Consider the following 27,794-nt stretch of genomic DNA (forward strand, 5'->3'; position numbering starts at 1 on the left):
TACCTTTTCCTATTTGTGCAATCTGCAAACCTAACAAGAATTTCATCTCACCAATCATAGATATCTCAAATTCTTTCTGCATATCATCGACAATCTTCATGCTCAAGTCATTATCACCACCAAAGATAATATCATCAACAAAGACTTCAACAATTAGGATGCTATTATTTTCAATCTTGAAGTATAGATTACTATCAACAGTACCTTTAGTAAATCCCAATTTCAACAAGTATTTATCTAATCTAGAATAATAGGCTCTAGGAGCTTGTTTCAATCCATAAAGAGATTTCTTCAACTTACATATCATGTCTCCATCATCCGATAGTGAAAATCCATCCAGTTGTTCAATGTAAACCTCTTCCTCTAGATCACCATTCAAAAAGGATTATTTGACATCCATTTGATATACCTTGAAATCTTTATAAGCAGCATAAGAAAGCAACAGTATAACACCTTCAAGTTTGGCAATCGGAGCAAAAGTCTCCTCATAATCAATTCCTTCTTACTATGAATACCCTTTGCAAACTAGTCTAGCTTTATTTTTTACAACTTCACTGACTTCATTCAACTTGTTTCTGAATACCCATTTAGTACCAATAACATTCTTATCCTTAGGTCTAGGCATAAGTTCCCAAGTATTATTCTTTTCAATATGATCTAGTTCTTCTTCCATAATTCTCATCCATCTTTCATCTTTACAAGCTTCAGCAACATCTTTAGGTTCAAATTTAAAAACCAAACAACTTCTTCAGCAACTATCCTTCTTCTTGTCATTACACCCTTATTCTTATCACCAATAATATAATTTTCAAAATGATTCAATCTTACATACCTTAGAGTCTTCTATCTATTCTGATTCTCAGATTCCTGTACATCTTCACCGACAGCAGCAACATTCAAATCAACAGTCTCTACCAGATCATTCTGCTTAGGCTCTTCTGGCTAAACAAGAGCCAAAACAACATGTTGACCATCATCATAACCACATGCTCTGATCTCCTTCCCAAGGTTCTCATCCACCTTCACATTTGCACTTTCAACTATCTTTCTCAGTCTCTTATTATAGCACCAGTAGGCTTGTCTCTTAGTTAAACATCCCAAGAAGATACCTTCTTCACTTCTAGCATCAAACTTTCCTATATCCTCATTTCTCTTGATATAACATTTGCTACCAAATACTCTAAAATATCTTATAGTAGGAAAATGACCAAACCAAAGCTCATAAGGCGTCTTACCGGTATCACCTTTGATGTGAACTCTTTTGAATGTGTACAAACAATAGTGCTAATGGCTTCTCTCTAGTAGATCTTCAAAACATTTCCTTCAATTAGCATAGTCCTTGCAACATCCAAAATAGTTCTGTTTTTCCTCTCAACAACTCCATTTTGCTATGGGGTTCTAGGAGCAGATAATTGTCTTCTAATTCCATGCATCTCACAGAATGTGTTGAACTCACTGGAACAGAATTCTCCACCTCTATCAGATCTCAGACATTTCACCTTGAATCCAGACTCAATTTCCACCTTAGCTTTGAATATTTGAATTTGTTGAATGCTTCTGATTTCTCCTTGAAAAAGACAACCCGCATCATCTTGGAATAATCATCAATTAGTAGCATAAAATATCTATCACCTTGCACACTTCTAAAGTTTGTAGGTCCACATAGGTCTGTATGCACAAGATCTAGTAGTCCATTAGATGTATACTATTTTCTCTTGAATGAAATCCTTGTTTGCTTACCCAACTGACATTCCTTACATACTGGATTAGAAGGTTTAACAATCTTAGGAAGATCTCTAACAACTTGTGTAGAATAGATCTTAATCATTGAATCAAAGTTTACATGGTACATTATCCTATGCCACAACCAACTCTCATCTATCTTAGCAATCAAACAAATTTTCTCACCAGCATTCAAATGAAAAATGGTACCTTCAGTCTTAGCCCCAGATGCAATCTCCATACCAAAGGCATTCAAGATCTTGCATTTACCATCCTTGAATTGTAGATCATAACCCTTATCAACCATCTATCCAACACTCAAAAGATTATGCTTCAAACCTTCAACATACAAAACATCATTACTTTTATGCTTACCATCAAAATAAATTGAACCTCTCCTATGGATTACACAGGCTTTATCATCTCCAAATCTAACTATTCCACCATCATACCTTTCCATGCTCACAAATTTTCTTTTATCACCAGTCATATGATGTGAACAACTATTGTCAATCACCCATTCATCCTTTTCTTATACCTTAGCTACCAAAGCTTTCTCCTCGACATAACAACTAGTGGAATCAATAGGTATAGGTCTATCCTCTTTAATGACAATAAACACAACTTCATCTCCTTCTGATTCATCATCTGTAAAACCTTCATCTGCAACACAATAACAGTTCTTTTGGTTCCTAAAGTTTCGATTAGACTTATGAGGCTTATCATACTTCTCATGCTTCTCATATCTATCATTCCTATCATGCTTATCAAACTTATCATGCCTGTCATACTTATCTATTCTCTCTAGACATCTAGAAGCAAAATGTCCTATCCTATTACAAGATAAACATTTCAAAGGAAAATTTCCATCATACTTATCGACACCTTTAGGCAATCTCCGGGCAATCAGTGCTTCAAGCTCATCAATCTCTCTTTCTTTCTCTTGAATCTCTTTTCTCTCTCTCTCTCTCTCTCTCTCATATATGGATATTCTACACTCATCAGGATCATACTTCTTCTTACTAGATACAGAGGCAGATGTTCTAAATGCCATCTTAGACTTTCCATGTGATTCTCCAAACTCACTCAGCTCAAATGCAACAAGCTTTCCAACCAACACATCTCTTGTCACTGTAGTCACACTCTAGATCTCATCAATAGCAACAACCTTGTGTTTATAAGGAGGCAAAGATCTCAGCATCTTAGAAACAATTTCATCTTCCTTAATGCTTCCACCAGCACATCTGATACTTAGAGAAAGATTATTCACCTTAGCCATAAACTAATGTATGTTCTCATCATCTCCCATCTTCAATTTCTCATATTTTTCTTTCAATCTTTGTAACTTAGCAACTTTCACCTGTTTATCACCTTCATATAGAATTTCAAGCTTCTCCTAGATCTCATGTGTAGTCTAAAGTCCCATAACATTTGTCATCTCTAAATCAGCCAGGGCACTAAGAAATTATTCCTTCACTCTAATATTGTATTATGCTTCCTTAACCTCATCAGGAGTAGATGGTCGATTCTGAGGAACAACATAGGGATTCTTTGTAATCTTCTAGTAATCTTCTCCAAGACATTTCAAATGCACTTCCGTATGGTTCTTCCATATAGTATAGTTGTTTCCATCAAACCTTGGACTACCCTTCTTAAAGAGAATACCTTGAGCTGCCATCCTGGATCTCCTCAAGCGAGTAATCTTCTACCGGGGGATCTATCTCTGATACCAATTATTAGCAGCAACAAAGAAGGAAGATTGAGAGTGGGTGAGGGGGTGAATCAGTCTTTAGTGGAATAAACAAAACTTTAAGCACAACAATAGATCTAACAAACTGCAACAATAAACATATAAGAAAATTAATAGCACAACACACAACACCAAGATTTTTGACATGGAAAACTCAGTTAAGGGAAAATCTACGGTGGGAACCTACCCGCAGTAAGATGATACTCTGTAGTAGTATATGAAAATATTACAATGAGGAATGCACATGCATTCAAGAACACTTCCTAGAGCTCACTGCTCAAAAGATGTTTTCTAGGAAGGCTACAACCCTCAGGGAAGTCTCACTGACTTACAATAAGATTTGGACTACAATTCCAAAGAAATTAACTGAAGGAATAACATATCTAAATGCTTGATTATAGTTCTGGTTAAGAATAGATGTCTGCTCTACAACACCAATCTCACCTCAAACTCAAAACCAAAGGATAAACCACTTGTTCACATGCATACCACTTTTTGATAATGCAGACACAATATCGACACCCAAACTACATGAATAACTCACCTATATATACAATTCATCAACCTTGATAACAAGGTCGGCTAAACCCTCAACCCTCAATTACAAAATTATATCACATGATACAAAGATTCACCAACAGACCAATATAATGATTTACATAGCATAGCATGGACCTAAATCAAATTCCCAAACACTCAACTCCATCGGAAATCATGCCAAGATCAACTGCAACATGCTACACCACCAAGAAAATCGTATAACACGAAAAATCATCACCGATTGATAGAGACCACCAAAAAATTGCAAAACAATTACTGTGAATCACCAAAACAAATAGGGCACGAATAGGAAATACCAACAAGCACATTAGAATCATCCAAAATAGCTGCACCAACACCACTTTTCAAATCTTCATCTGTCAACATCTAGAAGCTCAAGAACACAACCAATCAGCAACTGTCATGAAGAAAGATAACTTGCAGAGAACCAAATCATGAACCATATGAAATGAAGATACATAATACCATCCAAAACAATATCCCAAAGTCTCAGCACAAGATCTGATCACACTTGAATATACCAGAGAAAATATCAACCTCTGCAAAACAGTGATCAACAAAACCAAACTACAAAACCGGATCAGAAGATCTTCCCAATCACACCAGAATAAATCACAGGAATATGTTGACATCAATGACAACAACATGTCCTAGCAGCAATAAGGACCAACCATATCCAACACCATTGAGACCTTTATGATAAAGGGTGTCAACAATGATGACATATCCGGGGGTTTGACAAATGAAAGTATGATGTTGGTTGTTAGAAAGGTTGGGTGGAAGGATGTTATCATGGAGATAAGAGAATATATCACCATACTAAGGGGAATTTAGACCAATAACACATATGAGCTTAGATGGAGGGATCTCGTATACGGGGACCAAGGGATCTTCTTGTAAGGCATTAGTTTTTCATCCTTAGTTTGATAATCATTGTTTGTTTGTTAGATTACAAGTTGGGAGTCACCAAAAACATGGAGCTCCTAGATCTTCCACTATATTACAAACTGTAGACCTATAGTGAGTGCCTCATATTTGGCTATCTTGTTGGTGTAGGGAAAAGATAATTGATATGACTTTGGGATACAATTGTTGAATGTTTTTATGTACAAGAAAACTAAGATAGGGGGTGAATCGACTGTACATACAACTAAAATATTTTCCTTAAATCAAATCCATAGTAACTTAACTTTATCACTTAATTCATAGCACAAAAGAACATGAAAAGTAGAACACATCATACACAATGAAACACCAAATTTGACATGCATGGAGAATACTATTCTCAATATATGAACTCCTGTTAGGGTGAAACCAGTTAAGATGATTTTTACAACAAAATGCTCATTGCCAGAGGCTCACTACCAAAGGGCTCACTACCCAAAAGAAAGAAAGAAAGGCTCACTACTAGAGTGATCATTGCCTAGATGGAGAATAATAAAAGAGAAAGAATCCACCATTGATACACCTCTGCAACTATAAGATCTACATAGATACCTTTGGCTCATTGCTTCTAGTAGCTAACACATGAAAGTCCACACTGCTCAACACTTTTCACCAACTCAAACAACACTTATCAAATAATCAAGGAGATAGATCCTCTTTCACACACCTTCATATCATACACATATGCCATGAATCACCCTTTGTATTTTAAATTTTACACACACACACACACACACCATCCTCAACAAATTATCCTTTATTTATATTTCATCCTTACATATGTAAAATCTTCCAAGGTCGGCTAAGCATCTTAATCGAACACAATTCAAATTAGGTTGGAACTAAACATTCCCACAATGTAAAAGAATGTAAAGTGGACCACAACACATCTTAAATAAGATCAAAATAAACATTATACACATTATACAACGATCCATAATCATCAAAGCAATAATGTGAAGTGTAAACACTCGAGATTGGCCAAACATGGAATAAACACCATCAAACTTTTAAACCATACCTCTAAAGCCCAAGAACTCGTGCCAACTGAATAGAATGAAGATAAGGACATTACCAACTAATCTCCAAAACCGCAACACCATAAACCATAATGTGGAGAAATGTGGAGCATGCATTTCACACAAAAACACTATCAAACATTGCCACACACTGGTGAATGCAACATTGTTGGCACTACAATCTGGAGTACCAAATCCTAAATCTAGCATCTCCAAACATTGCTTAACAACATATCCAAATAACATGAATAGATGTAAAATATAGAATAAATATAGAGCAAATATCTCAACACAATTGCATAGGAAGCTCAACATCAACTATACCAACGAGTCACTAATGACAACCAAAGCATGTTGACATCAATGAAAACACACCAATAGCTCATTCTGCCCAAAATTACAATAATCTCCCCCTTTGTCATTGATGGCAACACATCAACAATAACAATAATATCAATAAATCTCATAGAAAATTTCCAATGCTTTCCAATACACTATTCTCCCCCTTTGCAAGTTACTTTGTTACTCACATTTTTTCTCTCGTTTTTCCAATCTTCTCATTCCCTTCTAACTTATTATTCTCTCCCCCTTTGCCATCAAGGAAAAAGGCTCAAACTCAAAAGTTGTTTAGCTCATTCTATTAAGCTCCTCAAAACTCACAATTGCACTTAGTTCCCCCTAAGAGGAATCCCCGATCATTAGTCCAAAATAATAATAGTCATGGAGTTCAATGGACTAATGCATCTATATATGCATTTAGCTCAAAAAAAGGAGGAGCAATAACCCCCAATTTATCCTAGAGATATTCAAAAGTATCCTTAGTGAGTGCTTTAGTAAAGCGATCAACAACTTGTTCTTTTGTAGGTACATAATCAATCTCCACCTCGTTCTCCAAAGCTTTCTCCCTCAAGAAGTGATTGGATTGAAATGTTCCAATGAAGAAAGTATGCTCTTGTTTATGCCTATGCCACATGAAATTATCCAAAATAATGTACATGCGGATCTAGTCTAGGTATGTGTGCCTGAAAAAAATAATAATACACCGATTGCCTCATTACAAATGCCTTTTCATACAATGGATCAGATTGCTCCTTAGTTTTCTTATCATCAAAATATTTCTCAACTGGCAAGTGTGGTTGGGAAAGGTGAAGTTCAAAGGGATCAGAATAACCATGATAATTTTGCTGAAGCTTGTGAGGACTATAATATTGAGAGCTTTTATAGTTCAGATTGTGATTCTTTTATTCCTAATGAAAATGAATGTGTACTTGAGATGAGCAGTGGTTTCAATAAATTTTTTAATGAGTTGTTTGATGAGGATGCAGATATGGATCAAATAGTGATTTGCCATTATGATTTTGAGAAGGGTTTTCATATGGTTTCTAATCCTTTGTATGAAGAGAAAATTGAGAGTCTGGACATCTTAGATGTTGCATCAATTTGTGAAGTAAATGATTGCAATAACTTGGATATGATTTCTAATTTGATGTCATTTGATGAGGATGAATTTTCCCCTGTGCTAGTATGAATGACATCAAATCTGACTCAAAACAAAAGGATGAGGTCCCTTTTAAGTCTGATGATTTGCATTTGCATAGGAGGATCAATTGTGATCCTTTTTATTCTCTTTATAACAATTTGCTTATTGTGTACAATAGTCGGTTGGATTATTTTGAGTGTTCCACTTTTGATGAGAAAACTAATAATTTAAATAAAGTCTATATTCCCGACTGTATATCAGAATGTGAGCCTTTTCCTTTTCAGTAGGGAGGTGTCTTTCTTGAGTATGACACTAATATGAGCCATGATGCATGTTGTGTTCAACATGGAAGTGTGTTTTTCAGTGAGCATGGCTTGTTTGGGTCACAGAGTGTTTTAAATTTTCAATAATTACACAAGTTTCAGAAGTTCAATAGTGAATGTAATGATAGTTTTAAGTACGGTAGCCAGATAAAAAATGCCAACATGTTTGATCAATGAAATTCCAACTATACTTTCAAATTGATGTAGTCAAAGGAAAACCATGTTTATGATAGAGCAAAGCATTGGCTGATCTTGTCAGATGGCCTTGGGCCACCATATGTGGTTTGATTTTCAAGCCACAAGTAGCTTAGGGTAGAGTAAACCTTTTTGATTCTATGCCCAATAGTATTCCTTTTCTTCTTGAATTGCTGGTTCATGGACAATTCTTGAAGCTCTACTTTTCTTAAAGTAGTTATTTTCCATGAGCATTAGATTAGATCTTGTACATAATAGAGTAGTTTAAATTTTTATTCAAGCTGCCTTGTCTAGGTAAATTCCCTTTTAGTCTTCTCTGCAATGGTCTGCTCCACATGAGATTTTGGATTCTCATATCATCCTTGAGTAATGATCGTCCCCAACTAGAGCCACTAATAGCCCTAGAAAATGACCTAGCAATAATTTTCATACCTTAGGCAAAATACTGGACATTTTGATTTTATCTTTCTCTCTGTCTTGTGTTTCAAGCTCAGGTGTTAGGGTTTTATTCATTTTGATTAAGTCTTTATAAAAACCCTAAGCTTGTTATAATTTAGTGTTACCTTTTTCTCCACTTAAGGCCAAGGGTCTTCTTACCATTGGCGGGGCCATGTTTTTCCCTAGGCATTAAGTTGTTTCGGCTGACCCTTTTAATATTGTCCTAAGTCTCGTGCACTAAAGTTTTATTGGCCCATGGCTGGGCCCCCCCTTTATTATTTTTGTCAGCACCTTGTTGATTTTCCCAAGCCTTATTATTTACAGCCAGAGAATTTATGATAACTGTCAGGCCACTAAATGTTTCTATTATCTACACATGCTTGAATGGACATAGATCTTTTAATCATGGTAAAAAAGATGCTAGACTATTAACTTGTTAAAATTGGTGGTTACCGTGGCATTGGAGTAAAGATCGAGAAAATCCAACGACCCTTGCAACCTAGCGCTCAAAGATGCATGGGGGTTATGGACCACAACATCATGATATGATGCCATGTGTCGAAGGCAGGTTGAAGTAAGTTCGAGGGTGGGGCCGCTGACATAGTTGAGTTGGAAGGTGACTTGGTGATGCTTAGTCAAGATTTTGATAGACCCACCTGCCACATTGGAAGGCCAGTGTCAGATTGATTGATGGTGATTGCATGATATTCTAGGCTGGATAAGATCTATGGTGAAAATATGAATTATATTTCAAAAGGGTGATTGAAGCTATTTGCTTATCACCCATGCGTGAAAATAAAGGTAGACAAAATGTAAGCTTGTCAACATGGGATGAATGAAGACAAGTTGAGACACATGGACGTCGACTAATTTTCAGAAGGCCTATTCTGAGGGTCATTTGTTGAGTAGAGTAGAATTAGCAAGAAAAATTGACAGTACCAAAGATGCCATCTTAGCAAACCTCACCGCCATGACAATGAGAAGCCCAAGTTTCAAAGGATAAGGATAAGGATGATTTCTGAGTTGGCAATAGAATGATCAGGGACCTATCAATAATATCAGAGAATGTGTGTTGTCAAGGATTCTTAGTAAGGTAAAATCAAGGAAGTATCTCTGAGAATAATTTAAAAGATAATGACTCAATGTCCAAAGAGGGATTTTGAAGCAAAACTTTTGCAGTCAAGGGACAATAAAATCAGAAAAAAATCACTCATGTAAGGTGAGCCTTGGTAGAAGGCAGTGGATTGATAGCTTAAATGTGACAGTGTCCTAGATTTGATAGACATGATTTCCCGAGCCCATAGCTGATGGGATGAGTAGAGAGCATCAGAATGATGATTTTTCACATGAATGAACACCGCCAAATGAAGTGATTTTTTTTATTATAAATATAGCAAGGTGGTGCTTTAGTGGGTAGAAGAAAACAAAGACCTCATTATTTTCTAGAGAGGTTTCATTAGAGATAAGGAAGATGTTTGAGTAATATCGTGCAAGGAGTGAACCTTTTGATACTAGATGGAAGTCCCCTTTTCCGAGTGAGTATGCATATAGTCAATGGAGCCTTGAAAGTTGGGAGGATAGTCACTGGAGTCTTGAAATTCATTTCTCATCTAAAAGAACCCCTCATGACACATCCTTTTCTTCTCCTTTGCCACTAGTTGGCAAGGGTTTGGGGAAGGATCTCATAGAGGGATAGGAAAAAGATAAGGTTGGGTAAGGGGCAGTAGCCAGTCAGTTTTGTAATGGCATGGAAGTTGCGACCCCTTCCCCTCTTATTATATTCCTATGGGAGCCCCTTTTTCCACTTTCAATGATCCTAGGCATGAAGTGTGGAATTCTTCCTCTAGTTTGAGGGCGACTTTACTTCTTGTCGGGTTCTAGATTCCCTTCCGGGAAGGGAAATTCTCTGTAGGATAGAACGATGCATCTCACGGTCCATCTGGAGGAATAAAGGGTGATAATGGCATGGCTCAAGGAGTTTTTGTTTCTACCAAAATGTAGTTAGAAATTTTGGTTGTACCTCATCATGAATGCTAGTATGGACAGTTTTTGGGAAATCATAAAGAATATTTTATAACAGAACCACAAGCTGTCTTATAGACTGGTGACAGGTGTCTCCTCTTTCTCAAAGCTTGTTTGCTCCCTTGTTTCTATAAAAGGGAATTCAAGGCCATGAGGCAGGGTCCAAAATTTTTGGTTTCAAATGTTTTGTTCCAAATTCTTGGTTCCAGGAGCTTTATTTTAGGAAAAGATAAGTTCCAATAGTGAGTCTAGGTGAAATGAGCAATCTGTAAAGCCATTTACAGAGCAATAAAAAGCATTTGTGTCTAATTTTTGTAGGTTCTTCAAGGAGTTATATGTAAATTGTTTCATGATAGAAGTAGCAAACATATTCAATAGAAAATGTTTCTGATCCATTTCTGTAGTGTATAATTCTATCATATTTTGAATGAGTAGAATCAACGGGTTTTTCATTCGTTGCATTGTTGTGGTGTATGTTTTTTCATTAAATGCTTGAGAGGAATTGCAGATTGGTAGGGCTTATGCAGGGATTTCGATAAGTAGTTTGGGTTAGGATTGCAAATGAGATATATTGTAAGGCAATATTATCATAGATTCTATGCTATTAAATAAAATTCTGTCATATTTTCATTTTACATCGTATAAATTTAGGTTCCCAATGGAGTTCTCATTTTTACTCAATATCAGCCATCATAATCATAGTTTTTGCTCTTTGCTTTTGCTTTCAAATGACTGTGAAAGCGTATCTGAGCTTTTGATAAAATTTAAGGCATTGAGTAATCTCAAGTGATGCGGCAAGCCATGCAACAAGGGTTTCTAGGGCCTGGACCTATGGGAGTTAGGCAAGCTTTGTGGTAGCTACATGACATTATATCAGAGGATAGGCATTCTTTTGGTGGAGTCCAGCGGTTTCCAGGTAGGTTGTAGGGTAAGGGGAGAGAAAGAAGATTTCCACGACATCATTTTGAATGCCGACTAGATCGAAAACCACAACCGCCCTTTGACATTTGTGAAGGGACACCACCATTGTCACATCATTCTCTATCCGAGTCATAGGATAATCCTGTTAATCTTCCATCATGTGTGACCTATCCAAACAATACCCAATTGATAAACCCCACATTTCTTTCAACCCCAAACAATCTTCCAATAAACAAGTTGTGCAAGGAGCACCCTTCAAACCAAAAAAGGTTACACATAACCAGAGAAAGAAAATCCCTTGCACATCTATTCCCGATTCACTAGCACAAAATTTAGATGCAGAAGGTAATGGGAAACTTTCAAATGATACAACTAAAGAGGGTAGCTCAGTTCTAGTCTCGCCAAAGATCACAAATGCTGCTAATACTGGAGAATCAGGAAAATCTGAGGGTGTGTATAAGATCATTTTGCTGGACCACCTTATTCAACCTCAAATAGATCTGTTACGTGCCACAACCCTCATTGGTAAAATTAATTCTACTATTTCCTTTATGCAACTTTCATTTTGGGCTAAACAAAATTGGCTGGGCTTGAAGGATATTTTTTTGATGGATAAGCAATCTCTCTTTTTTATTGCCATTTTTGATTCCAAAGAACATAGAAATTGTGTTCATAGATATAAGGGGTTATTTTATAAGGGTGTTGGTATTATCACTTTGGTGTGGGTTCCAAATTTTAGTCTAGATTCAGTTCCCCCCCTTTTCATGCCTTTTTGGATTACTCTCTCGGGGCTCTCGCTTGAGTATCGTGATCTAGATAGTGTGGAAATTTTGGCTAATCAAATGGGTATTTTTATCAAGCATGACCTTATCCCATATGAACTTTCCCATTTAACCATCAGGGTATGCCTATTGCTAAACCTCACAAAGCCACTTCCCAAGTCTATTTTAATGACTTCCTCCATAAGGAAATGGAATCAAAACATTTGCATATAGGGTACCAAATATGTTGATGACTATATAGATAAATTGGGCCATTTTAATTCGCAGTGTCAAGGATCAGGTATTGATGTTGTTAGGGTTTGCAAGGACTTTGTGACTGATTTTCATAAATTCTCCTTTTATCAGTCTATTGTATCTCCTTCTTCTACACTAAGTGGGACAACAAGTGTAGCTGACTTATCAGAGAGTCCCGTACCTCTGAATAATATTGATAATATTGCAAGACCTTTCCAGGGTGTTCAGTTTTAGGAAGATCCTCCTCTTTCTCTGATTCCTTCTAAATTCTTTTTCAATTGTATGACAGATGTTTTACTTCCAACAAAAAAAACAACAAGGCCCTCCAATTGGAAGAATTCTCCTCAATATTAGGTTGTTATCTCTGGTTCATGTTCTCTGCAAAAATTTGTGGGTAGATACAAGAAAATATCTTTTAAGATCCACTGCTCTTTAATCTTGGTTGATTGGTTGTATAAGAACATATTTTCTTCCTCTCTCTTTAGGCAGTTCACTTCTTCTTTTTTGAGTTTAACTTCCATGGGACCCTCAGATTCTCAATTCCAAGAAATCTCTATTTCATAGAATGCAAAGGATAACTTGATTCATAGCTTGATGTTTAATTGCCAACCTTTCCATGTGGTTGATTGTAATCCTCCCACTATTGGATCCTCATTGAATGCTCCAAATATCTAATTAATGGCACATGCTATCCTTATATCTATTGCATCAAACTTGATTGATGAAATTGCTCTCGAGGAATTCCCAAAAATTCAGGATGTCCCTTCTGTGGATGTTATTCCTCTCGCTCTTAATACTTCACCACCCATTTTTTCACCCCTATTGGAGTCTAGTCATGCTGATCACCTTGTGGCTGAAGATAATTCATATCAGGCCTTTCAACCTCCCACATAGCTTGACTTTGATTTTTCTCAACATCTCTCTCTTGCTCAATTAGTCTCGTCATCTTCTTTGTTATCTAAAACACCTAAAAAAAGAGGTCAGAAGACCAAGATTCTTAAAATCGAAGAAGAGATCGCAGCTGGTATCCAGTCTACAATTGTAGACAAGTTTTCACCCCACTCAAGACCAAGAAGAACAAAGATGAGGATTATATCTTGGAATGTCAGAGGTTTGAATGCCTTTGACAAGAAGGGACAGATCAAGCAGCAATTGGATTCCTCCCAAGTAGACATCATTTTATTACAAGAAACAAATATTTTTGATGAAGCCTCTCAAAATATTTTAAAAAAATGGAATTTATGGGATTTCATACATGTTCCTACAGTAGGGGATTCTAGTGGTATTCTGACCTTGTGGAATCCTAAGACAATCAAAGAAAAAACCTTGAAGCAAGGGACAAATTGACATCTTATTCTTATTGAAAATTTTGATTTATCCTTTCTTCTCTTTAATATTTATGGTCCAATAGCTCCTCATGAGAAATATGCTCTTTGGAATACTTTATCTTGTCAGATCCATCAGCAGGGAGTTTAGAAAATCATTTTAGGAGGAGATTTTAATGCCATTTTATCTTAGGATGAGAAATAGGGAGGCAACCCTACTGCTTCTAAGGTGATTGACGACTTTAGATCTTTTGTGTCTGATAACGCCCTTTCTGACATTTCACCTTCTAATGGTCAATTTACATGGACAAATTAAGGAACTTCCCTTCAAATTGCAAGCAGATTGGACAGGTTTTTCACTTCATATGAATGGATCCTTTAGAAATATACTTTTAGCTCTAATATTCTATTGTTCTCTGGATCTGACCATTTTCCTATCTCATTATGCTTGGATAAACATGAAGTTTCTCATCATAGACCTTCTTTTAAACTTGAAATAATATGGTTTCAACACCCACACTTTCATGCTCTGCTTTGCTGATGGTGGGTAAGTGCCCCCTTCTATAGGGGGAACAAAATGTTTCAATTCTATATGAAAATGTAGTTTGTAAAATCAAATATCAAAGTCTGGAATAGGGAATTATTCAAAAACATCTTTGCAGAGAAATCAAATGTAGAGAAGGAATTAAAGGACATCACAAAACTTATCTTTTCTAATGGGATTAATCCTGAAACCTTCTCAAGGAAGAAGCATTCACAAAGTTACTAGGAAGAATTATGCTCTAGAGAGGAGTATTGGAGACAAAAATCAAGGGAGCTATGGCTAAAAGATGGGGATAAAAATACTAAGTTATTTAAGGTATCTGCAAAGATTAAGCAAGCTGCATCTACTATCTTTTCTATAAATGCCTCTTCTTTGGGGGTAAAATTAACTAATGAACAAGAAATTAGGGAAGAGGGTGAACTCTTCTTTAAAAATATTTTTGCTCCTTCTCCTCCTTTTGTTCTTGAGGAGTCCAGTGTCAAGGTATTGCTAGATTCCATCCCTTGTCTGATTTCACAGTGTGATAATGATTATCTGATGCAACCTTTCTCTCTTGCTGAACTCCAAGAGGTGGTAGTTTTGATGGCTCCTGACAAGTATCCAGGTCCTGACAGTTTCACCATGCTATTCTTTCAAAAGTGTTGGGACGTTTTAAGTTTTAATCTTTTAATTGCTTTGGATGAGTCAAGACAAAAAGATTTTATTCTCAACAACTTCAATTTAACCCATCTTTCTCTTATCCCCAAATCCAACAACCCTCAACATTTTGCAGACTTTAGGCCTATCTCCTTGTGTAATATAATTTACAAGATCTTCACAAAAGCTATTTATCTCTGGTTGAAATCCTTGATACCTAAATTAATATCTCCTCAACAAGGAGGTTTTGTTCCTAGTAGGGAAACATCAGAAGGTGCACTTGTGGCCCATGAAGCTTTTCATTCAATTAACTCTTCACTGTCCCCTGCTTTCGTAGCTAAATTAGACACATTGAAAGCATATGATAAAGTATGCTAGTCTTTTCTTTTGAGATTTGTTAAAAAGTTTGACTTTTTGGATAAGTGGTGCAAATGGATAAAAAATTGTCTCTCTAGTGCACATTTCTCAGTTATTATTAATGCTAATCCTTTTGGTTTTTTTTGAGCCACTCAAGGATTTTGACAAGGTGACCCACTATCACCTTTTCTCTTTATTATCATGGTAGAAGCTTTTAGTAGATTGGTCAATAAGAAGATGACTCTGGGTCTTTGGAAGGGGGTATGCATCCCTAATACTTCAATTTCCATCACCCACACTTTATTTGTAGATGATACACTTTTATTTGGTTGTTCCAATATTCAAGAAGCAAGGCATATTAAGAAAATGTTGGACATATATACTTCTGGATCTGGGCAGAAAATCAGTGCTCAGAAATATAAATTATTCATATTTAATACTTCTAAAATGGTGTCTAACAACATTATCTAGACATTGGGCTTTCCAGTGGATTCTCTTCCATCTTCGTACTTGGGCATCCCTTTCTTTATGGGAGTACGGGAAACCTTCTTTTTGGAATTCTGTGATTGATAGATTAAAAAGAAGAATTTCTATTTGGAAAGCTAGATGGTTATCTTTGTTAGGCAGAATCCTTCTTGTCAAGACTATTTTGGCTACAATCCCAAACTACTACATTTCAGTCCTTCAAGCCCCAAAATCTATTGTTTCCCATATCCAGAAAATTATTCAAAATTTTATTTGGAAAGGTAATCTTTCAGAAGATAAAAACATCCCACTTGTGTCTCTCAACAAAATAACTCCAAGTAAATCCACGGGCGGGGTTGGTCTACATGATCTTTCAAAAATGAATAAGGCCTTTGGGGGAAAGTTGGTTTGGAATATTTATGTAAAATCACATGATTTGTGGTGTCAAATTATGCAAGAAAAGTATTTAGATATTCCTACCCCATCACGTATATTTAATATCCTTGATCCTCCATTAGGGTTTGCAGTTTGGAACTTCATGATGGCTTCTAGGAATGTGATTACTAGATATTTATCTTGGCAAGTACATAATGGAAAATATGTAAACTTTTGGCATGATTAATGGAGTGGTCTCCCCCCTCTTAATCTTGAGGAATCTAGTAGATGTGATCCCTATATTTATTACTCAATGAGGATCTTACCTATATGATTACATAGATGATCTTAAGAAGCCTTCAAATCATGTCATTTGGATGAATCCAGCTTCACCTCCAATCTCCTTGGATCAAAAGGTAAAATTTTCTTTGATTCTCAAGGACCGCATAATTTTTATCTCTAATGGTTTGGACAAATTGATATGGTTCCCTGCAAAGAATGAAAAGTACTCTATCAAGGAAGGGTATAAGGCAATTCATCAGATGTTTGTTTAATCCTATTCACAAAGAGCTTATAACTTCTATTGGAACAACAATATTCTTCCCAAGGCAGGGATGTTTGCTTGGCTTTCTCTACACAAGAGAATACTTACCAATGAGAGACTTGATAAATTGAATATTGCACCTCCATTTTCCTATGTACTTTGTGGTGAGCATAATGAAACGTTAGACCATCTCCTCCTCCAATGTGATTTTTCTCATTATTGTTAGATGTTTGTGCTTGCTAAACTTTCCTTTAGCATCCCTCTTCCAAATAATGTATGGGGTTTTTTCTAGTCTTGGCTAGTCTTATACTCATCCTCTCTTTTTGCATGCAATTGGAAAGTGAACCCATCCACAATAGTATGGTCACTTTGGTGGGAAATAAATAAGCGTATTTTTAGAAAGCAGACATCTCCTCTTTCTGATGTTTTTGATGACATTGAAAAATCAGTATCAGAACTAGTTAATGCTCATGTTTCAAATCAGTTAAATCCAAATAGGGAATTTACTTCTTGGGATGGTCAAGTTATTAATTGTTGGAAGGGCATTTCTATTCCTGTATCACCTTTCTTTCTGAGAGTGAGAATGAGTAAAATTGATAGAAATAAAGTAAAATGGTGTCCTCCGGATTCGACGCATTTCAAATTGAATTTTGATGGCTCCTCTAAAGGGAACCCATGTGATACAGGAGTAGGAGTATGAATAAGGGACCACACAGGGTGTGTTTTTGCTTTGAAATTTGTTTCCATTCCACCGAGTACTAACAACATTGTAGAGGCATATGCTTTGCTTGAAGGCATTCTACTAGTTAAAAAAATGAACATCTCTTATATTCACATCAAAGGTGACTTAGATATTATTATCAACACTTGCATAAAGAGAAATATTGACAATTGGCAGATAAGATATTTGCTTGAACAAGCATGGGCACTTATTGATACATTTATAAACTTTACTATTTCACATGTGTATAGAGAAGGGAACCGGGTTGCAGATCATTTGGCAAATATGGGAAGTTCTAAGGTGGAACTTAATATGATGGGTCCGAATTGTGATCTCCATTCTTTTCCAATTCTTATAAAAATAATTTTGGAGGACATGGGTATAGGATAATATTGCACATGGCTATGCAGTTGTCTTTTTCATAATGATAAAAATTTGGTATGTGAGATATTATAATTGCAGGGTTCCATGGTTTTGTTGTATCTGAATGATGTGAATGGATGTCGGTTTGGGCATCTATGAAGCGTGTTAGAATTCAAGTTGAATAAATGCATAAGTGAGGCAGAATGTGGACAACGATGTAAATGTGTATAGGTTTCATGATGTTTTGGTTTAGACTTCATCTTGTTCAACATACTCCAGGAAGTAATCGATACTTGGGGATGATTTGTGGCATTCGGTATTCTAGACATTACGAGATATATTGTACCTTTTTGGCATATTAGGGATTTAAGTTTCACAACCTTTCTATGTATTATCTGATGGTATGATGAAAGAATAAGTATCCGGTAGAATACTGAGAGGGAGGGGGGGGTGAATCAGTATACTCAAAAACTAATACAAACTTCCCAATCTCAAATTCAAACTCACAAACTAAACTTTCACTTATAAAGATCAATACTCAACATCAACCGGTTAACTATTATAACAACTTAACAGTAAACAACATCAATCTTGTAAACATCAAAATTCTTAATCATATCTCAATATATTCAATCTCTCAATGCTTCTAGTTATCATGCCTTATAAAAAATTAATCAAATCAACAAATAAGATCATAGCCACAAAAATATTCACCACTTGATAGAAATGTTTATACGTGAAAAACCCAAATAGGTAAAAAACATAGTGAGATGAGACTCACAAGGATAGCTATTTGAACTCTTCTGAAGTTTGCCCTGTTAGGAGCCAAGCCTGTTAAAGCTTTTACAATAAGTCCTGTTAAGAACTGATTCTGTTAGGAATCACCTAGTTAAGGGATTTACAAAATGCCTTGATGAAAAAGAAAAATACCCTGTTAGGAGTAACCTCGGTAGAGGGTTTGAGAATCCAAGCTAATGGACCACCTTGTTAGAGGATTTAATAAGTAACCAAGCTTGTTAGAGCTTACCCAGTTAGGGGATTTCAATTCTACTGTAATTGTTAGAAAACAACAGGTTTTCTTGATCTATCTGAATAGCACTACATTTGCTTGATCAGATCCTTTTAAGCTTCAATCTATCTTTACACAAACTACAGATCCATTCTTCGATTAGGTAACCACACACTCAACTGGTTTTCAGCCAACACTTTGCCAACACTTTACCAAACAACTTCATCGACCTTAAATACAAATCAATTAGGTCAGTAACACACCAAAAACCTAATTCTCTCATAGAGATTACAAACAAGTAGGTTCAATCTTGACCGTTAGAAATCATAACAATCTTTTTACATTCTTCAATAAAATTCCAACCGCTCCATGATCACCACTTCATTGGACTTTGTAACTCATCCCATGCTATGCATTAGATGCAATCGACTTTGCTCATTCCCTAGGCAATCAAACAAACAAACAACATGCTAAAAACAATCTGAACTTATCCTCATTCAATGATCACATGTGTCTCCATCATTACTGCTCATCATTAGATCTTAAACCAATAAACTTGAATGGTTAGGGTTTAATAAAAAAATAGTTGGTAGGGTTTACCGGTTACATTTCATAGAAAAGGGTTTAACCTTATATACCGATTTACCAGTTCAACTCACAAACTAACATACCGGTTTATAACATCTTCCTCAAATCTCTTCCTACCGGTTACAAGCCAATACCAATAATAACAACAATATCAACACTATCATAAATACCAATACTGATTTAATTGACATCAATGACAACATAACATATCATTAATGCAATCTTCATGCAAATGCCAACAATCTCCCCCTTTGGCATTGATGGTAATACAAATATCAGCGCCTCTGATTGGTGCTGCAATTGGTGAATAGGAATCCTGGTTTACATTACCAAGTATTCACCATGCTTTTCCTATCATCAGCCTATCATTGGCTTCCCTTTGCCAGTCACATAATGCTTCTTCTCAATCACATAATTCTTTTCCCCCTTTGACAATAATTCCAAATTGAAAGTAAAACATGTAATGTCAAATTTTCATTGTGCATCAACAACATACTGCAACTTGATGCTCCCCCTATGGAATACATCCACTTTTTTTATCAATCCATGTTAAATTTTACAAGTAATTCAGGGATTGATGCAATCAACATCATGCTTAACTAACTTCATGAAGAGGGACAACCCCCAACTGACTTCTAAGATACTCAAAAGTAGTCTTAGGCAAAGGTTTGGTAAAGATATTTGCAAGCTACTCCTGGGTAGAAACATGCTCTAAGATAACATCTTTACTTTGAACTTTTTCCCTCAAAAAGTGATACTTCAATTCAATGTGCTTGGTGCGAGCATGCAAAATAGGATTATTAGAAATATTAATGGCACTTGTATTATCACATAAAATCTTTATAGGTTCTGAGATCTTCATCTTAAAACCTTCCAAAATGTGCCTCATCCAAATAGCTTGTGTGCAATTCATATAAGCTACAACATACTCACCTTCAATAGTAGATTGTGAAGTACAACTCTTCTTCTTACTACTCCATGAAACTCACCTTCCTCCTAGAAGGAATTCTCCATCGTTAGTAATTTTCTGGTCATCAATATTTCTTGCCCAATCAGCATCAGTGTATGCCTTCAAATCAAAGTTTCCTCCATATGGATACCATAATCCATAGTCAACTATACCTTTCAAATATCTAAAAATTCTCTTTATTCCTATCAGGTGTGCTTCCTTTGGATTCTTTTGAAATCTTGCAACTATACCAACCACGTGGGCAATATCTGGTATGTTGTGAACAACATAGCGTAATTTGCTAATCATTGACTTGTATTCCTTTTCATCAACAGACTTAGATGCATTCTCCTTGGACAACTTACAACCTGTAACCATTCGTGTTCCAACTGGTTTACAGTCACTCATGCCAAAAGTCTTCAAAACCTCTTTCACATACTTAGATTGAGTAATGAAAATACCATTTTTCATTTGTTGTATCTGCAAGCCTATGAAATTTTTTATTTCCCCTACTAAAGACATTTCAAATTCATTTTTCATTTCATCTGCAAAACTATTTCTCATGACATCATTACCTCCAAAAATAATATCATCAACAAATACTTCACTGACTAGTATTTCATCCTCTTCAAACTTGAGATAAATATTACTATCATCACTGGTTCTTGCAAAGCCTATCTTCATCAAATCTATATGAAGGCATTCATACCATGCTCTAGGTGTCTGCTTCAATCCATACAAAGCTTTATGCAATCTGCATACCATGTCTTTCTCATCTGTCAATGCATAACCATCAGGCTGCTCTATGTATACCTCTTCTTCTAATATCCCATTCAAAAATACAGACTTAACATCCATCTAGTATACCTTGAACTTATTATGGGCTGCAAATGCAAGTAAAGTTTTGACACCTTCCAGTCTTGCTACTGGCGCAAAAGTTTCACCATAATCTTCTCCTTCTTCTTGAGCATAACCCTTGCAGACTAATCTTGCCTTGTTATGAACTACAACACCATCTTCATTTAACTTGTTTATGAATACCCATTTAGTACCTATAACATTCTTGTTTACCGGTTGGGGTACTAGGGTCTGAATGTTGATCTTCTCAATTTGATCCATTTCTTCCTTCATAGCTTTAACCCAATGATCATCACCAAATGCCTCCTTATCACTTCTTGGCTCAAAGGTGGAGATCATGCAAGAGTTCTCTCTAACTCTTCTTTTAGTTAGTACTCTGACATCCTTATCCCCAATAATCTGCTCGGGACTGTGGTTTAGTCTCACATACCTAGGAATAACATGATCATTCTCTTTAGATTCAACTTCTTCATTATCATCTTCTTCTGAATTTATTTGTTCTGGTTGAACAAGTACATTAGGATTTTCTTTACCGGTTTCTAATTTAACAGTTTCAGGTTCCAAAAGAAAAATGAAAGGATCTTCATCCTTTTTCTCTGAACTTTTTCCATTTGAGACTTTAGGACATTCATCTTCATGAACATCGACACTTCAACAATTCTCTGTGTCCGGTTGTTGAAGCATTTATAGGCCTTACTCTTGGTGGAATAGCCAAGAAATATGCCTTCGTCACTCTTAGCTTCAAACTTATTAATGTAATCACCTCTTTTAATAAAACATTTTCTACCAAATATCTTGAAATGACTAACATCAGGTGATCCCCCATATCAATATTCATAAGGGGTCTTGTCCTTACCTCTTTTCATCAGAACTTGGTTCATTGTTTAGACAATAGTACTTACAGCTTCTTTCCAAAATGTTTTCACTATATTTCCTTGTATCAAGATTGTCTTAGCAGCTTGAACCACTGACCGGTTGTTCCTCTCTGCTATACCATTCTTCTGTGGTGTCCTTGGTTCAAAAAGTTGCCGCTTGATACCATTCTCATCACAATACTTAGTGAATTCCTCAGAAGTAAATTCACCGCCTTGATCTGTTCTCAAACATTTTATCTTTTTACCACTCTCTTTCTCAACTAAGGCCCTTAATGCCTTGAACTTACCAAAAGCTTCATTCTTATCCTTCAAGAATGTGACCCACATCATCCTTGAACAATCATCAGTGAAGATCATAAAATATCTATCACCTTGAATGCTTCTTGTTCTTATTGGTCCACGTAGATCTGTATGAACCAAATCTAACAAGTGCTCTGCTGAGAAGGACTTGCTCTTGAAAGTTGAAGAAGTCATCTTTCCTAACTGACATTCTTTACAAATACCACTTATTAGTTTGTCTAGCTGAGGCAAACCTCTTACTATCTTGGACTTGATCACTTTAACAATGTTATCAAAGTTTATATGACAACATCTCCTATGCCAAATCCATCTATCATCTACCTTTGCAATCAAACAGTTGCTAACTTTAGGATTAAGATAAAATAGATTACCTCTGGTCTGTTTCCTAGTTGCAATCAATTCACCTTTTTTGTCAAAGATTTTTCACATACCATTTCTAAACTCCAGTGAGTATCCTCTATCATTAAGTTATGCCACACTCAGAAGATTGTGCTTTAGGCCTTCAACCCAATAGATATCGTCAGCATTGCTCTTCCCATTAAGAGAAATAACTCCCTTACCTTTAACCATATAGGGTGAGTCATTGCCAAATCTGACAACACCGGCATCAAATTCCTTCAAGGAAACAAATTTTCTCCAATCATCGGTCATGTGATGTGAACAACCACTATCAATGATCCAATCATCAGAGTTATCCATCTTGGACACTAGTGCCTTCTGATATGATATCTCTTCCTTAATAGCTACAAACACAATATCTTCACTAGCATCATCATCAGACTCTTCATCAGTAATACCGCTGTTAATCGCTATAAGAAAATCTCTCTTACCTTTGCCCTTATACTTCTTGAATTTGTCTCTCTTGTATTCATTTTGACCATTAGGATAGTTAGCTGCTATATGACCAATCTTGTTGCATGCAAAAAATGTTAAAGGTAGCTTACCTCTATATTTCCCAGTGCCTCTAGCCAATCATTTGCCAACAATGCTTCAAGTTCCACTAGGTTGTCTTCATCATCAACATCTCTGTTGAATCTAGATTCATAGCTATGGCCGATATCTCTACTTCCTCTCATAGATGGGTTAGATATAGAAGCTTTGAATGCAGATTCTGATTTTTGTACACTACCATCATAGCCATTTAATTCAAAAGTAGTAAGTTCGCCAATGATAGAGTCAAGAGCTATCTTTGTTTTGTCAATGGATTTCAGCTCCCGAATAGCTGTAACTTAGATAGCATAGACCGGTAGCAGGGTTCTCAGTACCTTACTGATCACTCTGGCATCTTCCACTTTCCCTCTTGGACTCTTTATTTCACCAACTATCTCTTTTATCCTTTAACCATACTACTGGATATTCTCACCTTTAGACATTCTCATGTCATCAAAATTTCCTCTTAGGCTCTCCTCTTTAGCAATCTTAACATGTTCATCACCGCCATAGATCTCTTCAAGTTTTTTCCATACTTCATATGCAGTTTCAAGACCATGAACATCTACATATTCAACATCAGACAATGAATTGATAATAGCCTCCAATGCTTGATGATTTTCTTGTTGTTCTTTCTTATGATCATCAGTCAGGGTTCCAGTAGGTGCATAATAATTAGTTTCTACATGATCCCAATAGTGACTACCAAGACTCTTAATGTAAATCTTCATTTTGTCACTCCATATCCTATAGTTATCTTTGTTGAATTTTGGACCTTCTTTTTTCATCATGATCTACAAGATCTTTTCCTCAAGCTGTTAGGATTTTAGGTTAAAGAGGACCTGAGATGCTCTGATACCAATTGATGGTATGATGAAAGAATAAGTATCTGGTAGAATACTGAGAGTGTGGGGGTGAATCAATATACTCAAAAACTGATACAAACTTCCCAATCTCAAATTCAAACTCACAAAGTAAACTTTCACTTATCAAGATCAATACTCAACATCAACCGGTTAATTGTTATAACAACTTAACAGTAAACAATATCAATCCTGTAAACATCAAAATGCTTAATCATATCTCAACATATTCAATCTCTCAATGCTTCTTGTTATCATGCCTTATCAGAAATTAATCAAATCAGCAAATAATATCATAACCATAAAAACATTCACCACTTGATAAAAATGTTTATACGTGGAAAACCCAAATAGGTAAAAACCATGGTGAGATGAGACTCACAAGGATAGCTATCTGAGCTCTTCTGAAGTTCATCCTATTAGGAGCCAAGCCTGTTAAAGCTTTTACAATAAGTCATGTTAAGAATTGATTCTCTTAGGAATCACCCAGTCAAGGGATTTACAAAATGCCTTGATGAAAAAGTAAAATACCCTGTTAGTAGTAACCTTGGTAGAGGGTTTGAGAATCCAAGATAATGGACCACCTTGTTAGAGGATTTAATAAGTAACCAAGCTTGTTAGAGCTTACCTAGTTAGGGGATTTCAATTCTGCTGTAATTGTTAGAAAACAACAAGATTCTTGATTTGTTTGAATAACACTACATTTTCTTGATGAAATCCTTTTAAGCTTCAATTTGCCCTTACACAAACTACAAATCCATTCTCCGATTAGGCAACCACACTGTGAGGCCTCACCTCGACTCAGTTTGACATTTAGTGGATTTTATATTTTAGACTACTATGGATACTTTGTTTTGATGCATTTTGAGACTTAGAACTTATATGATTTCAGGATATTGGATAACATTGCTATGAATTGATGTTTTACTTACATGCTTTATGAGATAGAACACTACATGATTATTAGATAGAATGATATTGCAATGATAGATGTCGTTAATGAATTTGCAGGACTTTACTTTAAAAATAGAGCTATGATGTATGTTTAGTTTATGTGAATTGGGATAGAAAATTGTTTATGTGAATTTTCTTGACAAAAGATGTATTCAATCTGTGCAGATGAAAATTGTATGCAAGTAATGATGTGCATTGTTGTATAATTGAATTATATTTTATATGAATATTTGGGAGTACTAATGTGTAAATTGAGATGCGCAGGAAATTCACCATGTGACCATGGAAAATTACGGAGAATCAAACCTAGACTTATGTATGTTCGTAAAGCCAGGGTTTGTCTATTTGGAGAGACAACACCCCGTTGTGTTGTATTTTATTCGTATCAGTATATGCTGCATGTGTGTTATGTGTTATTTAAATTTATTGTGTAAAAACCTCAAGAGACAATTTCATGTTATTTTTGTAAAAGTATTTTATTAGTGTCACTTGACACATGTGTGGATTTAAATTTTAATATTTTATCTTGTCTCTTGATGGGAAAGTGTTAATTATTATTAATTTTAAATAAAATAATGTGTTGTCAAAAAGATATTTTGAGAATATAATATTTGGAGTGGTCAACTTATGTTTGACCCGAAAATAAACTTCAGAGGGGTTTAAAATGGGTTAAATGAACACCTAGGGGTAGTTTATTAGGGTTTCCTGAAGCCCATAAGGTATACCTAGGGGTTAGGGGTAATTTTAGGCAAGTTTCTACTTTATTATGATCTTTTTAACGCTTTAAAAATTGGCTTTTTTGAGTTGAGCGAAAATTGAAAATTGAAGTGAAATCAAATCCAGATTTTCCCTCTTGGAAGGAAAGTCTTTTTGCATTTTTGTTTTCTTCCTTCTTTTTGTTGATTTTTTTTTAGAATCCTGTGAGAACTCAGAGAGTGAGCTTCTTAAGGAAGATTTTTGGGAATAGCTGGTTAATCACCCACTCTCCATTTTTGGAGACAGAAGAAAATTTGGAAAATAATGTTATGGGATAAAGAAATTGATTAAGGAAAATAAAGAATTGTGGATTGGGCAGCTCTTCTTCAGATATCATTATAACCTTTGGGCAGATTAAGGTTGGTTTCATTTTTACTTTTAATGACTTGATTTTGTTTATTTCTGGAAGTTGTTGAATAAGAAAATCTGTATTCTTGAAAACGAATGTTTGAAAATCTTTTGGTTTTGTTTTATGAATGAATGTGTTTTGGGAGTTTTCTCAAGATCTCTCTTTCTCTTGGGAGAGAAGAGGATCTTGAGGGTGGTAGCAGTGACAGCCCTCGAGTGAGAGACTCTCTTTAGAGAGCGATCACAAGGGATCTTTGTGTGACCCTTGCTGCATGGCCTGTTTGTGCAATGGGGGTCATAAGGAGGGTTATAAGGCTAGAATGCCTTTGGGGGGCATAAGGAATTATGGGGTTGAGATTTTGATATGTTATTTGTGCCATGAGGTGGCTTCTTGTTATTACATACTTGCAGATTCTCCTCAGGGTATTTGGTCCACTACCACCCTTTGAAAATGTTCACCACCAGAGTGTGGTGCTGTGAAAGCCAGGTTGGGAATGTGTCTGGAATATTTGTATGTTTTGTGTTTCTTTGTGTTTGCCTGTTTGTTACCCGTCTAGGAATTGGTTCTCCGAGCTCGGGGGTGGCTACCAGTTAGCCTAGGCTGGGAGGTGAGCACTCCGTGGTCAGTTTTGTGTTTTCTATTATGCAGGAAATCCAGAGCAAAGAGGATAGAAATTCATGAAAGTTATTCAGAAGATGGAATTTGAAGATATTTGAATTCAGTTGCAGATGTTGTTTTAAAGTTGTTGTGAATAAATGCCTCAATTCAAAAGAAAGGAGAAGCAAGTTGTAATTTTGTAATAATAGATTTGAAGTCTTATTGTTGTGACTGTTCAGAGAAAACATTGCTGTAAATTTGGTAGTATATATTAGAGATGTTTTAAAGAAAGAGAAAAGGCTTGATTTTACTCCTAGAATAATTGAAAAAGAAAAGCAAATTAGTGATGCATGCAAAGCTTCTTGTTTTATGAAAGAAATAAAAAGTTTGATTTCATTTAGATTTTTACCTATTTTTTAATTAAGTTAAAATAGAAGTTTATTTAAGCTGAAAGCTTTATAAGTATTTTAGGTGGAAAGAGAAGTTGTTTTATGTGAATAATCTATTTAAAAAAAAACTTGTTAATGGATTTCTTATTACAAAAAAAGGAAACGTATAATGTATCTTTGTAAAATACTTTAAATTGTATTTTTTTTTTGTTAATCATTGATTTAGAAGCTTGTTTTATAGATGCATTTAAATTAATAAATAAATATATATATATATATATATATATATATATATATATATATATATATATATATATATATATATATATATATATATATAATTAAATTTTTGATTTAACTTAAGGTTATCTTTTCCTTTATTATATTAGCTTAAAAATTTGCATGTAATAATTCTCTTTTAAAATATATATAAATTTTATTTAGAATTTAAATTTATCTTTTTATCTATGCTTATTTATTTATGAAAATACCACATATATATATATATATATACATATATATAAATATATATATTTATATATTTATATATATATATATATATATTAATAAATGTTATTGTAAATTTAAAAAAAAAATTTTTAAAAAAAATAGGATGGGAACCCTGCGGGCTCCCCTGTGTGTATGCACAGTGGAC

Source organism: Cryptomeria japonica, chromosome 9 (assembly GCF_030272615.1).
Source record: "Cryptomeria japonica chromosome 9, Sugi_1.0, whole genome shotgun sequence".
Taxonomy (NCBI): domain Eukaryota; kingdom Viridiplantae; phylum Streptophyta; class Pinopsida; order Cupressales; family Cupressaceae; genus Cryptomeria; species Cryptomeria japonica.